General features: G+C 37.5%; 2 long non-coding RNA genes across 2 annotated transcripts in view; one reads left to right on the top strand and one right to left on the bottom strand.

Annotated features, from left to right (window-relative positions):
• LOC129516673 (uncharacterized) overlaps positions 1 to 7,362 on the bottom strand; it is a 28,840-nt gene extending 21,478 nt beyond the window's left edge. Inside the window, exon 1 of the long non-coding RNA XR_008665823.1 lies at positions 7,286 to 7,362. This is a non-coding gene — a long non-coding RNA (uncharacterized LOC129516673). The remainder of the gene's footprint in view (positions 1 to 7,285) is intronic.
• A 409-nt stretch (positions 7,363 to 7,771) lies between these two features.
• Positions 7,772 to 17,690, top strand: LOC129516672 (uncharacterized). Its single transcript, XR_008665822.1, has 4 exons — positions 7,772 to 7,940; positions 8,015 to 8,091; positions 14,707 to 14,867; positions 16,487 to 17,690. It is a non-coding gene; the product is annotated as an uncharacterized LOC129516672 (long non-coding RNA).
• The last annotated feature ends 609 nt before the right edge of the window (positions 17,691 to 18,299 follow it).

Raw genomic sequence — 18,299 nt, 5'->3', positions numbered from 1 at the left:
TAACCTGATCCATAAAGTTAAAAAAAGTGAATGCTGACCAGAACCTTCAAAGGTTTTGGCTATTGTATCATGCAAGGTATCAGACATTGTAACTCTGCTTCAAAACAGAGATTTTCAAAATTTTGCTCAGGAATAGCAACTATATGGCTAAATGGGTCATGCCTAATTGTTCTGTCTACTTCTCTTCCTGCTTTGTGGACACATTCTTATTTATGCAATCATGGCATTTAAGTACTAGATAAGACCTAAAGAAATTCCACTTAAGCCTTCTGCTTCAACCCAACACCACATGAGATTACCTAGGATTTACCTTTTCAATTCTTAAAGATTTCCTGAAGCAAAGACCCACAATTTTCCTCCCTCATAAGTTCTAGAGTTCAATCAAGAAGTTCTTTATTGTGTTTAAACATAAGCTTTCTTGCAACAAGTCCATTTCTATTTCTGAGCTCTATCAAAATAGAGAACAAATAACTTGATTCTTTAACAAATAGCATTCCATAGACTTGAAAACACTGAAGTTATCCCTAATTGCTTTTCCTCCAGATTAAATTCCTCACAGTCCTTTATTTTTTCTTCATTTATTCTATTTTGCAGCATTTTAATTATCTTTGTTTCTCCCTGGGTGCTTAACAAATTTTGTAAATCCCATATAAAATAGAGAGAGACCCAATCATGCTTAAAAAGGTATAATAAATCTCTAGTAGTTTCTCCAAATAAATATTTAGGGAAATTTTTCCCAAATAATATTTTTATCTCATCTCACATACCATTAAATTGTGACTATACCTTCTAATATATTGATTTAGGAAGGAAAAGAAATTGTAATACTATCAGTCTTCCTATGGATCTGCCTCTTATTCATCATTTTGGGGTTGCTGATGCTCAGAATTTTTATCTAATATTTCTCTCCAACTTTAGCCTAATTTACTTCTCTCAGTTAGAAATCATCAAAGTCCTACCATTCAACCTAAATTCCAAATTCTCCCAGTGAGTCTAAAGTCACTGACTTAGCAGTTGGTGCTTATGCAAGTTTAAAAAAAAAAAAACACCAAGTCTCTCCTTTATGATCTTCATGAGCAATCATTCCCACAAGCAGCTTCAATATAGTGCATAGATTATCATTACAAATGCACCTTTATATTGAAAGTTGAAAAAAAAAAGAAAGTTGAATAATGATTTTAACAATTGGGTTGAGACAGAACCTTGAAATAAATTTGTAAGCAATAACAAGGAAATGTTTAGGACTATCCCCCAAAATTACAAGGAAAATAGAGAAATGCTCTGTGACCATCATAGTCTGGGGAAATTATTGTTCTTTTTCATGAGAATTCTTGTAGCAACAATTGGATAAAGCTCAGGAATTGGGGAATGATTAAGAATCCAAGAATGGAAAAGCTTATATGGAAAAGGTTAAACGTGAGTAAAATAGAAAATCATCATCAGTAAATAAGATCCCAAATGCATGTCTTCCTTAGTTTCTTTTGGTTCTATTTCCATCATAGAGCACATGTTAAGAAGACGTACAGCTCAGTGTGTAAGAGCACAGGTATTGAGGGTCAGAGAGGTTCCGTGCCTCTCAAGAGTTCTGTGACATACTTCTGTAAACTTCAGCTTCCTCAACCATTCTTTCCTTTTTGAAATCCATCTCACAAATAATCTATTATATGTCAAGCATTTTTGTAAGCTGTTTACAAACATCGATCCATTTAATCCTCATAACAACCCCATGAGATAGAAATTATTATAAACCCTGTCCTACAGATGGGTAAATGGAGGCCCAGGGAGATTAAGTAAATTGCCCAAGGCCACACAACTAAAAATGGCAGATTCAGGCTCTTGGCCAGCTGGCCTGGGTTCATGGTCTGCTGTTAACTACTCTTACAAAGGTCGCCTTTAGAATTAACGGAAACAACTTTCAATTGTTTGTCAAATAGTAAGCACTCAATAAATGATAGAGTTTGTGTGTTTGCATGTGTATGCTGCGATGGTAGCGGTAATAGTGTTCCTAAAGCTGTGGATTAGGTTGGCTGTGGATTAGGTGGATTTCCAAGGGTATGGGAGGAAGTGGCATTGTTGATCAGTAGGTGGAGCTCTTCCCTCTGATGATACATTGGCCCCCTCCGCCCCCCACTCATCCCCCACCATTGTCAGGTAGTTGGGTAATGCCAGATGTGTCAGATACTAAACTGATACTCCAACCATGCTCCATCATAAAAAGATTTTTAAAGTGTTGCATTTTATCAAACTACATTTGTAAAGAATCAATGGAGAGTCTAATAATGCTTATTTAGCGTCCCCATTCAGTTGAATAAAGTCAATTTTACTTGCTGCGTGAAAATGTGTTGAAAACAATAGATAAAATACACTGTGCCGTGTATATAAGAGCCATCAAAATATTCAGCTTACATAGTCATAGCACTTAATACTTGACTCAGTTCCAATTATGTTTGTGTAAATTAACAATAACTTCGAGTAGATTGGTCTAAGATAATCATACCCATTTGGCAGACTCACTCATAGTGAGTCCAGAGACATTAGATGAAGTTATATGAATCAGGAAAAATTATTATTGGGACATAGAATTTTTGTATCTTTCTCTAGTGCTTCTGCCACCAGAATATGTTGGCTATGATTGATGTTCTGCTAGTAAGCACTCTTTCCTTCTTTCTTTCTGTGCTATACTGAAACTACAGGTAGTTCAATCAAGAGGCAATGTAACTCACTGATAAAGAACACTGAATTTGAATCCTGTTGTCTACCATTATCAGCTATGTGAGCTTGGGCAAATTACTTACTCTCTCTGCTTTGGTTTTGGTAAGTGGGGATACTGATTGGCTTGACCTCATGGAAGCCAAGGCCATGACCCAAATAAAACATTTAGTGCAGTCCCTGGCTCTTAAAAGGTATGACATTGTGCAGCATTAGTATAAGCTATTTTCCCATTCCTCCTTTTCTTGCTCTTTATCCCATGAACACTTGTGGTGTATCTTTGTGGAACCAGGTAAATGCTGAAGGAGACACTAGAAATATGAGACTCAGAATTTTAAGTTAGGCTGTTAGTGACCAGCTAAGCTACTAGCAATAGAAAAGACACAGCCATCAGGGAGCTTAGTGAGCAAAGAATCTACTGTCACTAATATGTTTGTGTTTATCTTCCCCAGTGGAAGTAATCATTCATTCATTCAGCATATGTTTTTTTTTTCATTCAGCATATGTCTATTGAACACATACTCTGTTGACTAGACAGTGCCAAGTGCTAAGGAGTTTAAAAAACCAGGTATGGATTTTCTCCCTAAACAATTGAAATCTCACATAGAAAAAACAAGAACTATATTAAATAAATGATGGAAGGCAGAGAATACATACCACAAAGAGGGAGAAAATTCTTTTATAGTTCATTCATACAGTTAGTAAGACAATCATTTAACAGTTATTGGACACACAACAGTTTATGTAATACAATCTCATTTTTTAAACTTTATATGAGCATAAAGGATTATCTAGAAAGAGAAAGTGAGTGAGTGGATGAGATGTGTTTTTCTTTCCTTCTTTTCTTTGTATGGTATTATAATAAAAAATTTAATTAGAAAAAGCTTTACTGAGGAAAAATGTGTTAAGTGCCTTCTGACTTTTTGTGAGGAAACTCAAGTATCCTTCAGGTAGGTAAGTTCAGTGAAAAGAAATGAATACGGCAGTCAAGAGAATTTGCTTGACCTTGAACAATTGACTTGTTTCTTAATAACTTCAGTTTGTTGTCTATAAAAAGAGGATAATAATAACTGCATTGCCTAATTACAAGGATGTTAAAAAGATGCAGTGAAAGATAGTCAATAAGAAAGTTTTTTAGATTCTACGGAAAGTACGAGGTTGTATACACCAAGGCTATGGAATGGATAATACAGACAAATGACATAGGACTTTCGTTACTGGTAAAACAGAAGTCATGACTATGTATTAGTATGTATTCCATGCTAGTACCTCGTAGTGAACACTGTTAGGAATAGACTCTTGGATTCATATTTCTGGTTCCTCTCAGCACCTAGAACCATACTTTGAATATGATAAAGATTCAGTTATTATTATTGATGGAATGGCTCTTAGAAATAATAGAAATATTAGAGAGCTTTGACAAATTTTTATATTTCTGTTGTATAGAAATAAATTTGAATTTTATTCCAGTTTGAAATCATTTAGTTACCAATTATTCACTCCATTCCGGTATTTAAGTATTTACTGAGTATCACATTTCTCTCTTCATTTTTTTCCAATTACAGAACACCATACTGTGTGAAACGGATATAGTTCTGAATAGTCACAATTCTAAAAGCCAAAATCAGTGGCCTGAAAACTAACCTTGATTTCACTCTGATTCTCTTTCCCACATACTCTACAATTTTTAACCAGCCAAGTGCATGGCATATAGCTGGAATCTCCTTACCTGTTTGGTAAACTGACCTGAATTCAAATTCTTAGGGCCAGAACTTGAAGTTAGACTTTTGTGATACTAGTGATATTACCAATGTTTTGTGGGGTCAGGCAATACACATTAACATCCTTATTTCTTTCTTTAACAAATGAAGCAAATAATTTAAGCCATTTATTTAATTTGAAAAGATATTATGGGGCTTCCATTCCAGCTGCTATCAAACATTGTGGTGTTTTCAGATGATAGAAGGACAGCACAAAGTGTGATAGCCACTGATTCAAACTTTGCCTCTGGGTTTCCCTATCAATCGGCTCTAGGGAAGAATAAAGAGAAATGTGCACAGTCTCAACTTTCCCATCTCAGTGTTCTCTTTCTTATCATTTTCCATATAAACCTAGAATATTTTTCTACAGACCCCTTGCCTCTGACGTTGAAGTTAAGAGCCTAGACAAGGAAAGGGAAGTAGAACCTAATAGAGGGGAAATCTACAAATATATGCATTTGTACTTATAAAGTAGAGGAATAAAAGAGATGATTGATGTATTTCTTTAAAGAGTTTGAAATGCTTTGCTTCTTGTGCTAAATATCATTGCTAACCCTTTACTATACTTCAAAAAGAAGGTAAAAAGAAGAGCAGCATGTTAAAAATTTCACAGCTCTCCTAATAAAACAGAGCATTTGACTAAAGCAGAAGATGCCACTTTCTTGAGTGATTTACTTAGAAAATCCAAACTGTCTTGAAAGGATCTCTTTAAGTTGCCACAAGTTACTAGGGGAGAACTGGGTGTTCTTATAGGACAGTTTAGGGTTTTAAAAGGAAAGGAAAAACTTATTTCTGGTCCTTATCTTATTCATATTCAATTCACAGTATAAATTCCACTTACAACCTTTCAAAGACCCTAGTATACACAGAGAAAGAAACAGAGTAATGGGGAGCTCTGTGGTTAATTTCATATACAAATAATAGCAGAGCATCATTTTCCTATGGTGAGCTCATGTGTGTCAAGGAAACAAGATGAAAAGGCAGCAGAATAAATATGAGTATTAGCAGGTAAGTCTAGAGGTGAATATTTGCAGAATCAGAGTGCAATACAGCCAACCTCCTTAGGTCTGCTATTTGTATCATAAATGCTGAGGATACAGCAGAAGCACTTGAGGACTTGATAACCACGACACAAGGGAAGGCTTTGATCACTCCCCTCAGCACTCCACCCCCACCCGCAGTCCCCACATTTTCTATCTCAATGAGAGAAGCAGCCTCCTTCACCAACTCAGTGACCTCTGAAGACTTGACCACCTTCTTTACCAACTTCACTTAAAACCACCATACAAATGGAAAACATTGTCATATTGCAAGATTTCTCTGAAATGGGTGCTACCATTTTAGAATTTTTTTCTTTTTCAAACAAATAGGTGAATTGACCCAAAGTGTATAACTGTGACAACTTCAACCAAGGAAAGCTATGTAAAATAAGCAAAAAGGCCATCTTGAAAACTCACCTGGTGATCTCCATTTAATTAAAGAATTATGGTTGTAGAATGGGATGATGCAAACTTAAAACACCTAAAAATGCTAAAAATTCTTGATTATCAATGATAATTAAGAAGATGTTTGCTGTTTTACTTAGATGTTCTTGTTCAAACCAGGATTATCATCATTTTCCTGTAACCACCAGTTTTCATCATAAACAAAAATATACAACCTTCTTGACGGAGATAGTTCAATCTTTGAAAATTCAGCAAGCACTTAGGGATCTTCAGTACCTGTGCCTTTATGATGAATAATAGTAGTCATCATTGTCTGGATTCACAGGTTTGGGAGATATCAAATAAATGGGTGGGATTTTAATTATTATTGACATAATGACACACCTTAGACATTTTTAAAAATCTTTAATATTAGCTTATTTATTTTTCATTTGTCTTTAGTAAAAAAGGATTCCAGAAAAATCAAGACAAAATTATATTGGTGGTTTGGGTTACTGAGATCTTGATTATAGATTAAGTTCCAGATTCTGAAGTAGTGAAAGAAGAGAGAATAGAGATTCTGGTTGTTTGCCAGCAACTCACCAGGCAACCTTGAGTGATTCCCTTAAAATCCCTGATTATCAGATTCCTCATCCAATTAAAAGATGAAGACCAACAAAAGTGATTTCCTTACAACTTTCAAATCCTATGATTTTATGATTGTTAGGATGCAAAAAAGACAATCGTGAAGTTTTTTAAGAATGAAATCAGTGGGAACATGGATCACTTAAGGTTAGGAGCATAGATTCTAGTTAGCAATTCCACTAACTAGCTGAGGGCTGAGTCAAATTAAACACTTTCTGAAACAGGAGGGGATATAAAAAAATTAAATTAAGGTTTTGAAAGCTGAATAATTTCATGTAAGCCCCTTATTAACCTTTCTGGATCTCACTGTTCTTATCTGAAATATGAAAGTGATTAAATAATCCCTGGAAGCTGCTAGCTCTAAATTTCAATGTTTCTATAACATTGTTAGAAAAATGTTTGGTCATTTCTATTTTCTAGATTTGCTATATCATTATGGTGGTTAAATCACCGTTTTCTACACCAATAATTGTAAAGATGGATTAATTAGCAGTAAATCACTTCTGATCTATTCATCATTCTTCAAAATAATTAATATGGCCCAGGTGTTGATTGCCGGGAGAGCCAAATCTTGTTGATGAACCATTTCATTCATTTGTATGATTTTCATTCAGTAAATAGTCAGTGTCTCTGCCTTCTTAAAAGATGACTAAGTATTTTGACTAAAACATATTCCACTTTAAAAAACAAAAACACTTACCTTCCCTGTGCTTCTTTCACTATAAAATTGTGACCACAGATACTTACCTCCATTATAGAAGGGCTTTGATGACTCATGACATTTGCAAGGTGCACTGAGGTCCTTGATGGAAGGCACTCCATCTGTTGCAGAGTATAATTAACATTATGAGTTTACCAAAAGAAACATAAGAGTCATTGTTAAAGAGCATCATGGGGGCTGTCTTGTCCTTTAGTCATAAGACACCTCTGATGTGGAGGAAGGTAATAATTTATAGTAGCTACTAAAAGTAACTTGGACATGAAAAGAGTTAGTTGTTTTCAAACTCAACAGTCTTTTTATTAATTAGAGGAGCAGTCATGGCAATGTATTCAACATGTTTTATTTTTGAACTAATAAGAAAAACAATTAAGTACCATGCTCTAGAGGACATGTTGGCGTCTATGAATGCCAAAGAAGGTAATATAATATTCATATGAATTAAGCAAGCTATTCTTTAGGGAGTTCAGTCGCTACAGAGCTGGGAAATTCCAGTTCCTTTGATCAGAGTGGAGAGATGCTGCCCCTACCATCGTTTATATGTGCCTTAATTCTGCCACACACTGCAGCAATGTCAAGAGAAAGGATATCCACTTCAGGGTTCTAAGCCTGATTGCTTGGCAATGCCAAGGGAATGGTTACCTTAATCTCAGCACCTCCTCCAGGAGGCAGGAAAAGCCCTGGGTAAGTCTCAGGGATCCAGAGAATGGTTGTCAAGCAGTTCTTTCTGATAAACTAACAGCATTGTGCACATTTAGGTACTTAATAGAGATTCTTGGTGATGCTGCTGCTGCTGCTGCTGCTGCTACTGCTGAAGATGGTGTTACAGAAGGGGGTATGTGATGATTTTGATGACTTGGGGGCTGGAGCTAATTGTGCTCACCATGAACCACAGTTGACAATTCAGTACCTCTCACCTTCAATAAAAGAGGGAGGTAAGGAAGAAAGAAAATTTCCGGTCTAATGCAGAGAATTTAGAAACAAAAATAGATGAAAAGAATTCATTGATAAGCTTTCTGAGAATTTAATTAAATTCATATTTATCAATGTATTGTTCAAAAGGAGAATTTGGGGATAAAACAAAAGGAGAATTTGGAGTAATAAGATGAAAATAATAATAGAAGAATGTGAATAAAATATTATACATGTCCTTTTGGTATTTGGCATGTTTTCTGGCGTTCTTCTATGCTGCTATTAGAAGAATATTATTCCATTTTTAATAAAATTAAACCATTGAGGGGCTTGGGGGAAGGCAGGAAGGGTGAACAGATAAAGCACAGGAGATTTTTAGGGTAGGGGAAGTATTCTATATGATTCTGTAATGGCAGATACGTGGCATTATGCATTTGTCAAAACCCATAAAACTAGGTAATGCAAATAGTGAACCCTAATGTAAACTATGAACTTTAATGAATAATGATATATCAATATTGGTTCATCACTGGTAAAAATGTGCCACACTAATGCAAAATGTTAATAATAGGGGAAATTGTGGGGTGGAGGAGAGAGAATTTAATGGGAACTCTGTACTCTCTGCTCAATTATTCTGGAAACCGAAAATTGCTTTTAAAAATAGTGTCTATTAATTTAAAGAAATTTAAATCATTGCCTAGTCCAAAAGAGAAGGGAAAGCTTTTATGTTGCTATAAACAAATTCCATTTAAACAAAAAGAGGTCAAGAAGGTTATATTTTTTTAAATACTAATGATATTTCCTTATTACAAAAACAGCACATCAAAGCCAAGCTTTATTGTAACTACCCCTTTAACCTGCCCATGCACGTGACATATTCAAAAGAAGCAACATTAACATGGAGTTCTCACTTTATTCTGAACCAGAAACTGAACTGAAGTATCAGTTTTTAAAATAAAGATCAGCAGTGATCCCTATAAAACCTATCCCTATATTCCTCAATCCAGAACCAAAATATAAAATATTTCACATCATATCACACTGCTACATTTTTGACCAGTGTAGACAGCACATAAACATGAAGGTAGCTAGATCACACAGAACTGAATTCTATGTTCCGGATTTTTTGTACTTCCTATTCTGGGAATCTCATAAACCCAGATTTAAATGTCATGGGAAAGTGGAAGTGAACACACTATTCTTTAAGGTAAGTCATCTGGAATCAAATAGTTATGGTATAGTAATAATATTTCATATTTGTGTAATGCCTTTGTGTCCTGAGTCACCTACAATTGGGTAGTTCAATTAAGTCATAAAAAACAATACTAGTTATAAGGAACCATTGTGCTAAGATTTCTGAGGATTACCAGGGTCCAAATCTTACAAACTCCATAAGAATTAGATATACCTTTGAAGAAACACTCTCATGGTCCTCCTTGAGCTATCATTGTCATTTAAGGCTGCAGGGTGACATTGTAGGAATCACTCAAAGCACTGTGGTATAGCTAACCCAGGAAAACTTTTTAAATAAATAAAGTTGACTTTGGAATACTTCCAGGGATAACTAATTTCCTTTATTCTCAAAAACAGGTTAAGAACCTATATCCCCAACTAACCAGGGATTTTTCCATCCTGCCCCTAAAACATTTGCTGCTGCTTGTCTCACCACAAGTTGACTGTTTAAAGGATAGGGCCCAACTCATGGTGGCTTACACAGTCCTACCTTCCTCATTTGTGTTCCTGCTGCTCCACCAATACCATCCATTGACTCACTCATTCTTCATTGACTTCATTTTTTTTTTAACACTCATTCACTTAATCACTTATATGTTCCATGTTCAGTGCCTAAGATTAGATACCAGGCTAGGGCTCCAGAATAATGCAAACAGTAAGAGATATGTGGACTGTATTCATAGAGTTTACAGTCTATCTAAGCAGAGAAACATTAAACACATATTATTCAAATGAGTGTTTAATTTAAAAACTGATAAGTGCTACAAAAAGCAGAGAAAAGGCAGAGTTCTGAGAATGTGTAAAAATAGAGGGACTTAACCTGAAGATGTCAGAAGATGTCTCAGTACGAGTTGGCTGGGAGAAGTCTAAGGCTGTGATGTTTTTTATTTGGCCTAGACTACCACCAACATGCTGAAACCTGCCAGTCTTACATCTCTGCTTTGGGACAAAGCTCCCTATTCCTTTTGAAATGCAATTAGCTAATCTGATTCATCATAGAATTGATTATGTTGTGGAAAATACTCCTGAAGATACTTTCAAAAGAACCTCTTCTCTGACCAACCCCATATGTTTACATCAAAGGAGATATCCAGCCTTTCTGGTGTCCGTAGACCAGTATCTCTAACTGAGGGAATGTGAGGTCAATTATGATGGGAAAACGGATGAATGAGCTCACTTAGCCAGAATGGTTTATGCTGCCTCCCTTTGTGGCCCTTTAATGGCCCTTTATCTGGGCTGGAATAGACAGTGAGCCTCAGGTAGATGTCACCAAGGCAAAGATGGACATCACTGGTGCTTCTCTGGTCTCACAACCTACCATACCAGAAGAAAATCCTATAGAAAAATAAAAAATAACCCATCCATGGCAGATGACCCCTTAGGTCACCTTCTTGTAGGTCTTTATAGAAGGACCTTCCAGTTATCTCTTGGCCTTGGGCTACCTAATGAGATAGTCTTTATCATAGCTATAAGAGCTCAAATGCTTCCAACATGATATCAGTCAGCAGCAAGCAGGACTCATCCAGACAAAATTGTGAGGTAGTTTAACTTCAAGGTGCCCCTACAATGTCTTCTGTGTCCCCCTTGTAAACACCCCACATCACAAGCAACTGTCCATTTGGTGTTACCCATTTGTTTTTGTTGTTGTTGTTGTTGTTGTTGTTTTGGGTTTTGTTTTTTTTTTTTTTTTGGTGTTACCCGTTTGATGTTCAATAGTCTACATTGTTATGATCCACTTGTCAAAACAATATCCATACCTCCTAATTGAAATTTATCTATTCTCTGTACCAGTCTTTCAAAAACCTACTATCACTATAGTAGAATTGGTTGTTACATCAATTAAGAAGTCAGTTCGTAAGGTGGCACCTGGCTGGTTCAGTCGGTTGGGTGTCCAACTCTTGGTTTCTGCTCAGATCATGATTTTATTGGTCCTGGGATCGAGCCCCAAGATGGGTTCCCATGCTCAGTGAGGAATTTCCTTCTCTCTCTCCCCCTGCCCCTCCCTACATGCCCCCTGCCTGAGATAAATCAATAAATCTGGGGGGATCCCCGGGTGGCTCAGCGGTTCAGCACCTGCCTGTGGCCCAGGGCATGATCCTGGAGACCCGGGATCGAATCCCATGTTGGGCTCCCTGCATGGAGCCTGCTTCTCCCTCTGCCTGTGTCCCTGCCTCTCTCTATGTCTATCATAAATAAATAAAATTTAAAAAAATAAAAATAAAAATAATCAATAAATCTTCAAAAAACTTTTTTTAAGTCAGCCAGTAAAAATGTATCAAATGATTGGATTAATTGTGTCCCAATATTCTTGTGCAAAGTGCCCTCCCTCTTCTTTATACTTTGACTTTTCTGGGCCTCACTTTTTTCTGTGGCTAAAATGAAGGAGTTGGACTTCAAGATGAGCTTTGAGTTCCTTTTCATCTCCTATAATCTATTCAATATAAGTGGGTTGTAAAGTGTAATCTAACATTATTATTCTCACTAATAGGTTTCTCCTTCCAGAAATTGCAGTGCTCATAGATCTACAACTCTTCCCAACTCTGTGTCAGCTAGCGAGGTGTTTCATGATCAGCTTTTTCCCACCACCATCTTTACTAGAACCTTCTCCCATCACTAGAATTCTGCTTCTTCTCTAAGTTTCTCCAACACATTCTGTTTTTCCAGGCCTGAAAAATGTGTTTTCTGTCTTTTACCTTTTCCTTATATGTATGTACTTATAAATATTTATAATTGTTTTGTGATATTATATGTATTGGAATACCATGTGTATTAAATTTGTTATTTGCTTTTGAGGGACAACATATTTTCTGACATCATCAATGCTAATAATGTGTAAAGCCAGTTCATTCACTTAACCTTCTATTTCCAATATGTGAGTATACCATAAATTAATGATTCATTCATTTACTGAATATATAATTAGCCTATTTCCAATTTTGTTCCTTTACAAATAGCACCACAAGAAAAATCTTAAATGCTTCTTTGGCTATGTGTGAGAGAGTTTCTCTCAAGAGTAGATGCCTAAGCATAGAATTACTGGTCACAGATTACATATATCTCCAAATTTACTGGATATTTACAAGTTATATAAATGGCTAAGAATTAGTATGTGGAATATATAAAGAATTCCTAAAAATGTGCAAGAAAAAAATGATCTAATATAAAATGGACAAATAATACAAATAATCAACTGAATAAAGAGAGACTACACCTGGCCAATAAGTATTAGAAATATGTTTAGCTTAGTAAAGGCCAGGGAAATAAACATTAAAATAAACTCAAAAAGTGGGCTTTTATTTCATACATCTGAAAGTGGCAACAATCTTAAAGCCCAGAAAAAGAGGATACTGGGGCAGGAGTAACAGAACATTCTATGGGACGATAATGAAATGATTTATACTCTCTTGGCCTTTCTTATTTCACCCATAAAATGAGGATGACCTCTAAGAATCCCAAAAGCCCTAACATTTCCCTAACTTCTTTTCTGTTCAATTAAATATGATTCTACCAACACTGTATTCAGGAATAAAAGAGAGATATTTGTCTCATCCATTGTGTTGGAGCCTGCTAGTACTGATGGATTGTTTGTTTTTTCTTAATATTTTATTTATTTATTCATGAGAGACATAGAGAGAGAGAGAGACAGAGACACTGGCAGAGGGAGAAGCACGCTCCATGCAGGGAGCCTGACATGAGACTCCATCCTGGGTCTCCAGGATCCCACCCTGGGCTGAAGGTGGCGCTAAACCGCTGAACTGATGGATTCTGTTTTGATGCATTCATTTGTTCTTTTTTTCCCAAAAATATTTATTAACTACATAAGACATATTGGATGTTTGGCAAGTCACTGCTCTCCCACTGTGGGAGAGTGAAAAATAGAAACTCTCAAAAAGCCCATCATACACAAGAGATAAATGTTATGATGTATAGGAGTGTAGAGGGGCAATAGGAAGTGCTACAACTCAGAGCTGAAACATTAGAATAGGATTCCCAAACACACCCTTGTAGAAACAAAACTTGAAGGTTGAGTGTATCATCCACGTATAAGGAGGAGCAAACATAATCAGGCAAAAGGCAACAATCTGCATGAAGGAAGATGGAGAAGTAAACAGATTATCTGAAGAGTGGCATTCAAGAGGTGAAGAGTAAAGAGGCCATAGGGGAGTACAGAGTCCAAGAATTTACAGGCTTCATAAGCTATGTTAGAAGGTTTAGCTTTAAAATGTATTTATTTATTTGTTTATTTATTTACGTATTTATGTTTTTATTTATTTATTTGAGAGAGCATGCATAAAATGGGGGGAGAGGCAGAGGGAGAGGGAGAGAGAGAATCTTGAGCAGACTCCCCACTGAGCATGGAGCCTGCCCACCATGGGGCTCAATCTCACAACCCTGAGACCATGACCTGAAATCAAGAGTTGGACATTTAATGGACTGAGCCACCCAGGTGCCCCAAGAAGGTTTAGCTTTTATCTTAAGAGCGAGGAGGAGCCATTGATGGCCCTAAGGCAGGTTTTAAGACTGGCAGATGAGTTATTATTTAGAGAGGTCAGTTTCCAAAGCTGAGGGTAAAGAGCCCAGCTAAGAAGCCAAGCAGGAAATGGTGCAGAGCCATGGATGCACATACCAGAAGAGATAGAATGAAATGGGTAGATCTAAGAGATTTTGGAGAGGTAGAATCAATAACACCTGGTTTGATTAGATGTATGAAGTAAAGGAAGAGGAAGAATCAGGACTCTCAGGCTTATGGCTTGAACAAATGTAGTAAAGGTGATGTTATTCACTTGGATGCAGGCCACAGGACAAGGGAGGGGGGTCACCAGGACATTGAAGAGCAACTGTCTGGCAATTAGTTGGATATGTGATTCTGAAACCCTAATGAGCAGGGCTGCCTTGAGATTAGATTTGAAAGTTCTTACTGTATAGTAGGTAATTGAAACTCTTCTAGTAGATAATGTTATCTCCCTAGAACATCTAGATTGGGAAGAAAGAGCAAAGGAGTTTGAGAACAAGTTGTCAAAGGATAGGAGGAAAACCCTGGAGAATGCAGTTTTATATACACACATACACACAAGATAAAGTGAGCAACCAAATGTCAAGAGCTGCTGAGATCCACAGAATTTTTTATTTCTAAATATAGTTGTCTATCCTTCTTAAAGGTTGATCTTAGCAACAATAACTTCAGGGAAGTCCCATGATGGATGTAGACTTAACCCAAAACTGGAGTTGAGTTGGAGAAATCAATGTGTGACTTCACTGGGACGTTGGGGTGACTTCTGGTGCATTTGCCTTGCAATTTCTGCAGCCCCCTAAGAGCATCTGCTCTGGTAAGAAATGTCATTGCTGGCTTCACCATGCTTGTCACTCATACCTGCGTGGTCCCAGTGGAGATGGCAGTCCTAATCAACTTGCTGCACAATGACACGGAAGAGTTAACAGAGTTACCGGATGATGCTGTAGAGTGAGGTAAGACAGTGTCCTGTTGATATCAGCGGAAACTCCCAAGACACAGAGTGTGATGGTGCATTCAGGAATTCAGCCAAAATGATAAGGACATCTCCAATTTTAGGGGGAAAAAAGTCAACTGACAGTTACTCTGAAACCTTATTCAGGATGTACACAGCGCGGATTGTGCCGGCATTGCTGGTTCTGAGCTCTACAAAGAAAAGTGGAGCTGAATAAGTGCTCCTCTGCTTCTTTAACCCCTTCCGAGCCACTGTGCGTGTTCAAACAGGTGCCATTTTTTCCTGTTAGTCCATCAACTACTCACCAACGAAGCACATGTGTCATTGTTCAAACATACAGCTTGACATCACTGCTCCAATTATTTAAAAACACAAAACAGACACACACAAAAAACCTGATTCTTGTTTGTTGTCTCTTTACTGCAAACTGGACAAATCACAAAGGCAGACACATATGGCAACTTCGAATAATTCTGTCTCAGTGAAGTCAATAGGACCGTAGCATCGACGAAGCACGGCGGGGATGACAGGGTGATGAAGAACACGGGCTTTGAGGGAACAGGAAGCAGAGACCTGATGTCCTATAAATATTTCTAAAGCAATAAAAGAGAGAGAGAGTGGGGGAGAGAAACACAATGACAATGTGTGTCAAAACAGTGTAACTCGAAGTGTCTATTTCAAAAGGTTTAGAGGAAGAAAAGGGCAGGCACCATATATAGAAATGTTCAGTCATGTTTTCAAATCACTCACGGGATTGAGGTGCTGAAAGACCTGTAGGCCAGGGATTTATGCATAATCGGATCATTCAAAAACACAGAAATGGCTGCCAGAGCAAAGTACAATGTTCACTTTTGAAATGACAAAAAAAGCTTTGTTTTAAGCAGGCTGAATTGACTGAAGTTGAGTTTCAGTGAAGCATGTTTTGGCTTTGGGTGTCATTATTTAGTTTGGCATCCTTGCCAAGGAAACCTTTTTCTTACTTCGCCTGTTGTTTTTCTTCTGGTGCTACAACTGTGAAAGTCCAGGCAAGATCCCGATGCTACATATTTAAATGAGAACTGGCTCCCTGTTTACCTTTGATTCCGAGGAAGGGAGTGGGGGAGCATGGGGTCTTGATTGCTTGCCAGGACTTGTAAAGCTGATAGATGTGTGCCTTGTCTCTTGAATAATCTGGAAAATCAAGTTTAGCTGGTTTGATCAAAGGGTTTGCAAGTCAGTTGAGAACACTTGCATGCAATAACTATAGATACTGTATACATCGACCAGCCAAAGGCCAAAAAGCTAATAGCTCTGCCAGAGATAAAGGATTATGTATGTTATGCTTGTGAATACCAAAGGAAGGAATTCTCCATTTTAATATTGATGGCTAAGGTTTGTACTGGTGAGACATTCAGACAAACAAAATACTCTAAATCTTAGCGACTTAAGTCATGATGAAAAACTTTTAAAATCCTGCTGCTATCTGCCCACTTAAATCCGGTGTGGAGTGAGGGAATCAACTACACACTTCCTACTGACAGTTCATCAAGAGACAGGAGGGTAGGTTTAAATAGTTGTGAGTTGAGGTTTTCTCACTTTTTTTTTTTTTTTTTTTTTTTGGAACTCCTTCTTCATCGGAAGCTTCCAACTACAACACCTGCAGAGGCAACTTTGATTTGAGATGGAGGTAGAAAGAGACTGGCACGCATTCCTTTTCAGACATCCTCCTTTCGGGCAAATTGGTCACGTGAGAGAAACTTGATTACTCTGTCAAGAAGTGAGTCCCTACATCAGAAAACTGCACCGCATGGTGTGAGAAATTAGAACAATTCAAACCAAAAGAGATGCATTGGATCATCTGCATCTGGACTGTCCTGTGCATTAACCATGCGACTAGGTCTCACGAGTTTATTTCAAGTCCCCATGCTTTGATTTTGATTTAATTCGCTTTTCCTCTTGGCAAAATTATAGACAACTAACTGCACCTTCAGCCAGTATTTCCCATTTTCTTAAGATACCAAATAATCCTCTTCAAAGTGAACCACTCAATCCCCTGGTGTGAGCAGAGTATATAGGAGAAACCTGCAACAGACAGTCATTTTGGCTGATTACAATTTCCTAATATAGACACTGTTTTCGTTACTACTGTGAAGCCCATGAAACAACTGTTGGGGAAAGCTTTAAAAACACAGACACACACACTTGGCACACCGGCCTGGCATTAAACTAAATTACAGGTACAGTGGTGACATATGTAAACGAATCTGCCAGTACAAGTTACCAAATGTTATGTGCCGCACACAATAATAGGCAATGCATTATTCAAGTTTTGTACTAATTAAAGAACTACTTTGTTGCTAAGAATCAGTGTATTAAAAACATACATTCTTATTAACTGCGTTCCCAAGAGTTAGAAAGATGAGAGGTGGATCTCAGGTTTCAAGGACCTATTATTAGGTTCTCAAAGTATTTTCTTAATCGCATGCATTTTTGAAGAGAAAGCTCAGAGTCCCTATCACATAAACAAGGTCTGATTGTGGGGTTTTAAATGGCTATCTTGGGGTTTTCTTCTTTCCACGTTGTTTTTCCTTCTCATTCCACCAAATTTCATTTCTCGGAGTCAGAACCTGAACCGAAGTTAAACACCATAAAGAAATTTGCTCAGTAAAACAGGACTTTTATTGGCTGAAAAGCATTTTTACAGTGTAATCTGCATTTTTGTAAGTCCTTGTGGAAAATCCCCTCTGATTGAGTGGTGCTTAAAAACTTGAAAATACACATTGCCCATGAAGCTCTGATAATTTGACAGAGAGATGGCAGGGGGTGGGGGGTGCGGTGAGGAACTGGTATATCTGACCCACCAGGCTATTGTCACCAAAAGAGTAAAAACACTTCCTTTTTGGACAACCCTGCAACTTGCACGCACCCTAGATCACCCAGCCTGGCCCCTAGGTCTTGGGGTGATGTCTGTTCTCTGCCCAACGGTGAAACACTGACAGCACAGAACAGCCGTCCCATTTCTGCTCCAAGGACTCCCTCCCAGATTCTCTGTCTCCCCACCATTTCTTCCCTGTAACAGTGCCTGGGCTTTTGCTCATATTCTCTCCATCTTCTCCCTGTTTGCCAGTTTTTACTCTCAACCCCAAACCAATTTGTCCATTAACACTTTTTTTATTTTTATTTTTTTAGTTCTCAAGACTCAGTTCTTTGAACAACTTCTTCGCCAGAGGTTCCCAGGAGCCCACGGTTGCAAAGAGCCCTTCCCCTCTCTCAACCTGAAATGGCTGAGACACAAAAGCCCCCTGTCCATTTCTCTGATGGCACATTATCCCCTTAATCCATAGCTCTAGACCTTCCCTTTCTCTTGTTTTCTGGCTCATGCATGCGAGAGATTTGGCTAAATGAGAGGGGATTCAGTGTCACTCTTTCTCATTTGCACTTTGATAGGCTTTCT

Source organism: Nyctereutes procyonoides, unplaced genomic scaffold (genome assembly GCF_905146905.1).
Source record: "Nyctereutes procyonoides isolate TBG_1078 unplaced genomic scaffold, NYPRO_anot_genome, whole genome shotgun sequence".
Classification (NCBI taxonomy): Eukaryota; Metazoa; Chordata; class Mammalia; order Carnivora; family Canidae; genus Nyctereutes; species Nyctereutes procyonoides.
Note: the sequence above shows the minus strand (reverse complement) of the source record. Positions and strands in the feature narration are given on the sequence as shown.